Source organism: Arachis stenosperma, chromosome 7 (genome assembly GCF_014773155.1).
Source record: "Arachis stenosperma cultivar V10309 chromosome 7, arast.V10309.gnm1.PFL2, whole genome shotgun sequence".
NCBI classification, from domain to species: domain Eukaryota; kingdom Viridiplantae; phylum Streptophyta; class Magnoliopsida; order Fabales; family Fabaceae; genus Arachis; species Arachis stenosperma.
In genome coordinates, this window is record NC_080383.1 from 2,767,086 (window position 1) to 2,774,503 (window position 7,418).

Sequence of the window (7,418 nt, forward strand, 5' to 3'; positions counted from 1 at the left end):
AAGCTCATTGACGCCGAGTTTATCAGAGAACTCCGCTTCACAACATGGTTGGCCAACATCGTCATGGTAAAAAAGCATAACGGTAAATAGCGCATGTGCGTCGATTTTACTGATTTAAATAAGGCCTGCCCCAAAGATGCTTATCCTTTGCCAAGTATTGACACCCTGGTTGACAATTCCTGTGGCTATGGTACCTTGAGTTTCATGGATGCATACTCTGGTTACAACCAGATCCTTATGCATCCATCCGACCAAGAAAAAACAGCATTTATAACTAAATATGGTAACTATTGTTATAATATTATGCCTTTTGGATTAAAGAATGCAGGTGCAACTTACCAGCGACTCATGAACAAGATCTTTGAGGAACAAATCGGCCGAAACATCGAGGTATATGTCGATGACATGGTCGTCAAAACAAAGATCGGCCACCCTCACATACAAGACCTTGAGGAGATATTTGCACAAATCAGAAAATATAACATGAGGCTGAACCCCGAGAAGTGTGCTTTCGGCGTCCAAGGCAGCAAATTCCTTGGATTTATCCTGACAAGCCGAGGCATTGAAGCAAACCCAGAAAAGTGTCAAGCAATACTTAACATGCAAAGTCCGACAACTATAAAAGAAGTGCAACGTTTAACAGGCAGATTAGCAGCTTTATCCAGATTCCTCCCATGCTTGGCATCTAAGTCACACAACTTTTTTCAATGCCTGAAAAAAGACAAAAAATTCTTTACTTGGACTGAAGAGTGCGAAAAAGCGTTCGCCGATTTAAAACAACTCCTTTCAAAACCACCAATTTTACAGAAGCCCAAGCTCGGCAAACCACTATATTTGTATTTATCTATCACTGACATGGCGATTAGTTCTGTTCTCACTGCAGAAGAAGATAAGCAACAGCGACCAGTCTATTTTGTGAGCAAGTCATTACAGAATGCGGAACTTCGTTATCCAAGGCTTGAGAAGCTCGCCTTGGCCCTGGTCTTCTCCGCAAGACAACTCTGACCTTATTTTCAAAGCCACACAATCATCGTCAGAACCGATCACCCACTTCGTCAAATACTCAGTAAGCCTGAATTAGCAGGCCGACTAATTAAGTGGTCTATCGAACTTTCCGAGTTTGACATCTTATACCAGCCACGAGGTGCTGTCAAACCACAATGGTTAGCCGATTTTGTTGCAGAATTGACAAGCTCACACCCAGAACAGGTAAACCAGACGTGGACCTTGTTTGTTGATGGTGCCTCAAACCCTCAAGGGTCTGGAGCCGGCATACTACTGGAAAGCTCAGACGGCATAGTCCTGGAGCACTCTCTCCGTTTCTCCTTCAAAGCCAGCAATAACCAAGCGGAATACGAGGCCCTCATAGCCGGGCTCAGGTTAGCAGCCGATTTAAATATTACAAATTTAACAATACTTTGTGACTCTTTGTTAGTTGTTCAACAAGTAAACAAAAGTTTCCAAGCAAAAGATCAGATTTTACTAAAATATTTAGATGTTGTTCAACAACTGTTAGCAAACTTTCTGGACGTTAAAATACACCACATACCTAGAGAACAAAATCATAGAGCAGATGTTTTGTCAAAATTAGCAACAACACAAGCACACACTGCCAAACTGTTGCAATCAACTCTAGATAAACCAAGCATTGATACAATAAGGATTCTAACCACCCTGAATAAGGACAGTTGGCAAAATTCTTATATCCAGTACCTCCGCCATGGTTCTATCCCTGATGAAATTCAAGATAAGAAAAAGTTTAAGAGACAAGCATCTTTCTTTACATTGTTAAATAACATTTTATATAGGCGAGGTTACTCTCGACCTCTCTTAAAATGTTTGGACAGGGCTGAAGCCGACCTTATTTTATCCGAAGCCCACGAAGGCATATGTGGAATACACACCGGAGCTCGAAGCTTAGCACAAAAGGTTTTACGAGCCGGATTTTACTGGCCCACATTGTGGGAAGACAGTGGCAAAAAAGTCAAGACCTGTGACAAGTGCCAGAAGCACGCACCGATCATTAACCTACCTGCCGAGGAACTTCATCAGTCTGTGGTAAGCTGGCCTTTCAACAGATGGGGCATCGACATCCTCGGCCCTTTCCCCACGGCCTCGGGACAGGTAAAATATCTGGTAGTTGCCATCGATTACTTTTCTAAGTGGATCGAGGCACAGCCTTTAGCAAAAATAACATCGTCACAAATGGTTAATTTTGTATGGAAGTATATTATCTGTAGATTCGGCATACCACAGCACATTATTACTGACAATGGTCGACAATTTACCGACCATAATTTCAAAAATTTTTTGCAGAATTTAAGAATCAGGCAACACTTCTCATCTATAGAACACCCACAATCAAACGGGTTGGCGGAGGCAGCGAACAAGGTCCTCTTACAAGCCTTAAAGAAAAAGCTCGATAACGCGAAAGGGGCGTTGGTGCGCGAAATTGTGATCACTACAACTTCGCACAACTAACCAGCAAGTGCACTGGGTCGTCCAAGTAATACCTTACGCGAGTAAGGGTCGATCCCACGGAGATTGGAGGTATGAAGCAAGCTATGGTCATCTTGTAAATCTCAGTCAGGCAGACTCAAATGGGTATAGATGATGAACGAAAATAACATAAAGATAAAGATAGAGATACTTATGTATATCATTGGTGTAAGAGCTTCAGACAAGCATATGAAGATGCCTTCCCTTCCGTCTCTTTGCTTTCCTACTGCCTTCATCCAATCCTTTCTTACTCCTTTCCATGGCAAGCTCGTGTAGGGTTTCACTGTTGTCAGCAGCTACCTCCCATCCGCGCAGTGAAAGCTAATGCACGCACTCTGTCACAGTGCTGCCAATCACCGGTTTGGTTCCCTCCCCTACCGGAATAGAATCACTCTTTTGCGTCTGTCACTAACGCCCAGTAGGTTACAGGTTTGAAGCACGTCACAGTCATTCAATCATTGAATCCTACTCAGAATACCACAGATAAGGTTTAGACCTTCCGGATTCTCTTGAATGCCGCCATCAGGTCCTGCCTATACCACGAAGATTCCGATTAAAGAATCCAAGAGATATTCACTAGAGCCTCAGATGCTTGTAGAACAAGAATGGTTGTCAGTCACTTTGTTCATGGGTGAGAATGGTGATGGGCGTCAATCATCACCTTCATCAAGTTGAAGAACAAGTGATATCTTGGACAAAGAACAAGCGGAATTGAATAGAAGAACAATAGTAATTGCATTAATACTCGAGGTACAGCAGAGCTCCACACCTTAATCTATGGTGTGTAGAAACTCCACCGTTGAAAATACATAAGAACAGAAGTGATCATTGGTTTCGGCCCCAGAGAGGGAACCAGAAGAACCAAGATGAAAATACAATAGTAAAAGGTCCTACTTATAGAAAACTAGTAGCCTAAGGTGTACAAAGATGAGTAAATGACATAAAAATCCACTTCCGGGCCCACTTGGTGTGTGCTTGGGCTGAGCAATGAAGCATTTTTCGTGTAGAGACTCTTCTTGGCGTTTAACTCCCGTTTTGGTGCCAGTTTGGGCGTTTAACTCCCATTCTTGTGCCAGTTTGGGCGTTTAACGCTGGGAATTCTGAGGGTGACTTTGAACGCCGGTTTGGGCCATCAAATCTTGGACAAAGTATGGACTATCATATATTGCTGGAAAGCCCAGGATGTCTACTTTCCAATGCCGTTGAGAGCGCGCCAATTGGGCTTCTGTAGCTCCAGAAAATCCACTTCGAATGCAGGGAGGTCAGAATCCAACAGCATCTGCAGTCCTTTTCAGTCTCTGAATCAGATTTTTGCTCAGATCCCTCAATTTCAGCCAGAAAATACCTGAAATCACAGAAAAACACACAAACTCATAGTAAAGTCCAGAAAAGTGAATTTTAACTAAAAACTAATAAAAATATAATAAAAACTCAACTAAAACTACCAAAAACATACTAAAAACAATGCCAAAAAGCGTATAAATTATCCGCTCATCACAACACCAAACTTAAATTGTTGCTTGTCCTCAAGCAACTGAAAATCAAATAAGATAAAAAGAAGAGAATATACTATAAACTCCAAATTATCAATGAAACATAGCTCCAAATTAGATGAGCGGGACTAGTAGCTTTTTGCCTCCAAACAGTTTTGGCATCTCACTTTATCCTCTGAGGTTCAGAACGATTGGCTTCTTTAGGAACTTATAATCCAGATAGTGTTATTGATTCTCCTAGTTAAGTATGATGATTCTTGAACACAGCTACTTATTGAGTCTTGGCTGTGGCCCAAAGCACTCTGTCTTCCAGTATTACCACCGGATACATACATGCCACAGACACATAATTGGGTGAACCTTTTCAGATTGTGACTCAGCTTTGCTAAAGTCCCCAATTAGAGGTGTCCAGGGTTCTTAAGCACACTCTTATTGCCTTGGATCACAATTTTATTTCTTTCTTTTTCTTTCTTTTTCCCCTTTTTTTTCGTTTTTCTCCTTCTTTTTCTCTTTTTTTTTTTGTATTCACTGCTTTTTCTTGCTTCAAGAATCATTTTTATGATTTTTCAGATCCTCAGTAACATGTCTCCTTTTTCATCATTCTTTCAAGAGCCAACAATTTTAACATTCATGAACCACAAATTCAAAAGACATATGCACTGTTTAAGCATACATTCAGAGAACAAAAGTGTTGCCACCACATCAAACTAATTAAGCTAGTTTTAAAGATGAATTTGAAATCCTGTACTTCTTGTTCTTTTGTGATAAAAACAGTTTTCATTTAAGAAAGGTGATGGATTCATATTCATAGCTTTAAGGCATAGACACTAAGACACTAATGATCATAAAACACAAACATAAAGCATAATTTTCGAAAAAAAACAGAAGAATAAAGAACAAGGAGATTAAAGAACGGGTCCACCTTAGTGATGGCGGCTCTTTCTTCTTCTTGAAGATCCTATGGAGTGCTTGAGCTCCTCAATGTCTCTTCCTTGTCTTTGTTGCTCCTCTCTCATGATCCTTTGATCTTCTCTAATTTCATGGAGGAGAATGGAGTGTTCTTGGTGCTCCACCCTTAGTTGTCCCATGTTGGAACTCAATTCTCCTAGGGAGGTGTTGATTGCTCCCAATAGTCTTGTGGAGGAAAGTGCATCCCTTGAGGTATCTCAGGGATTTCTTGATGAGAGGGGTCTCTTGTTTGCTCCATCTTCTTCTTAGTGATGGGCTTGAGGTCATGCCTTCTCAGTTGAACCGGCTTTGGATGCCATAAATGGTTATGGAAAAACAAAAAGCAATGCTTTTACCACACCAAACTTAAAAGGTTTGCTCGTCCTCGAGCCAAAGAAGAAAGAAGAGAGTAGAAGAAGAAGAAATGGAGGAGAGAGAGATGGCTTTGTGGTTAGGCCAAAAGAGGGGGAGAAGTGGTGTTTAGGTTGTGTGAAAAGGAAGGGTGGATGTGAGTGGTGAAGAGGTATTGAGGTGATTGGTGGATGGGTGAAGAAGAAGAGAGGGTGGTGGAGTTGGTGGGGATCCTGTGGGGTCCACAGATCCTTAGGTGTCAAGGAAAAGTCATCCCTGCACCAAATAGCATCAAAATCCACGTTTTGAGCCATTTCTGGCGTTAAACGCCGGGCTGATGCCCATTCCTGGCGTTTAACGCCAGGTTCTTGCCCTTTCTGGCGTTTAACGCCAGTCTGGTGCCCCTTTCTGGCGTTAAACGCCCAGAATGGTGCCAGACTGGGCGTTAAACGCCCAACTGCTAGGCTTACTGGCGTTTAAACGCCAGCAGCATCTTCCTCCAGGGTGTGCTGTTTTTCTTCCTGTTTTTCATTCTGTTTTTGCTTTTTTCATTGTTTTTGTGACTTCTTATGATCATCAACCTACAAAAAAGATAAAATAACAAAAGAAAATAGTTAACTATAAAACATTGGGTTGCCTCCCAACAAGCGCTTCTTTAATGTCATTAGCTTGACAGAGGACTCTCATGGAGCCTCAGAAATACTCAGAACCGTGTTGGAACCTCCCAACACCAAACTTAGAGTTTGAATGTGGGGGTTCAACACCAAACTTAGAGTTTGGTTGTGGCCTCCCAACACTAAACTTAGAGTTTGACTGTGGGGGCTCTGCTTGGCTCTGTTTTGAGAGAAGCTCTTCATGCTTCCTCTCCATGATGACAGAGGGATATCCTTGAGCCTTAAACACAAAGGATTCTTCATTCACTTGAATGATTAACTCTCCTCTATCAACATCAATCACAGCCTTTGCTGTGGCTAGGAAGGGTCTGCCAAGGATGATGGATTCATCCATGCACTTCCCAGGATCTTGTCTCTTTTGAGGTAATTTCTGCCTAGACAAGTCATCCAGTTCTTTGGTGAGCAAGGGAGGTTCATCTTCCCAAGTCTCATTTCCAAATAACTTGTCATTTAGCTTCATGATTGCTCCAAGGTATTTAGCAACTTGCTCTTCAGTGACATACTCATCCTCTTCAGAGGAAGAATACTCATCAGAGCTCATGAAAGGCAGAAGTAATGGAATCTCTATGGTCTCATTTTGAGCCTCAGATTCCCATAGTTCCTCATTGGGGAACTCAGAGGAGATTGGTGCACGCCCATTGAGGTCTTCCTCAGTGGCGTCCACCTCCTCTCTTTCCTCTCCATATTCGGCCATGTTTATGGCTTTGCACTCTCCTTTTGGATTTTCTTCTGTATTACTTGGGAGAGTACTAGGAGGGAGTTCAGTAACTTTCTTGCTCAGTTGACCCACTTGTCCTTCCAAATTTCTAATGGAGGACCTTGTTTCATTCATGAAACTTTGAGTGGTCTTTATTAGATCAGAGACCATTGTTGCTAAGTCAGAAGTACTCTGCTTAGAACTCTCTGTCTGTTGCTGAGAAGATGATGGAAAAGGCTTGCCATTACTAAACCTGTTTCTTCCACCATTATTGTTATTGAAACCTTGTTGAGGTCTTTCTTGATTCATCCATGAGAAATTTGGGTGATTTCTCCATGAAGAATTATAGGTGTTTCCATAGGGTTCTCCTAGGTAATTCACCTCTTCCATTGAAGGGTTCTCAGGATCATAAGCTTCTTCCTCAGATGAAGCATCCTTAGTACTGTTTGGTGCATTTTGCATTCCAGACAGACTTTGAGAAATCATATTGACTTGTTGAGTCAATATTTTGTTCTGAGCCAGTATGGCATTCAGAGTATCAATCTCAAGAACTCCTTTCTTCTGACTAGTCCCATTGTTCACAGGATTCCTTTCAGAAGTGTACATGAATTGGTTATTTGCAACCATTTCAATTAGTTCCTGAGCCTCTGTAGGCGTCTTCTTCCTATGAAGAGATCCTCCAGCAGAGCTATCCAAAGACATCTTGGATAGTTCAGAGAGACCATTATAGAAAATACCTATGATGCTCCATTCAGA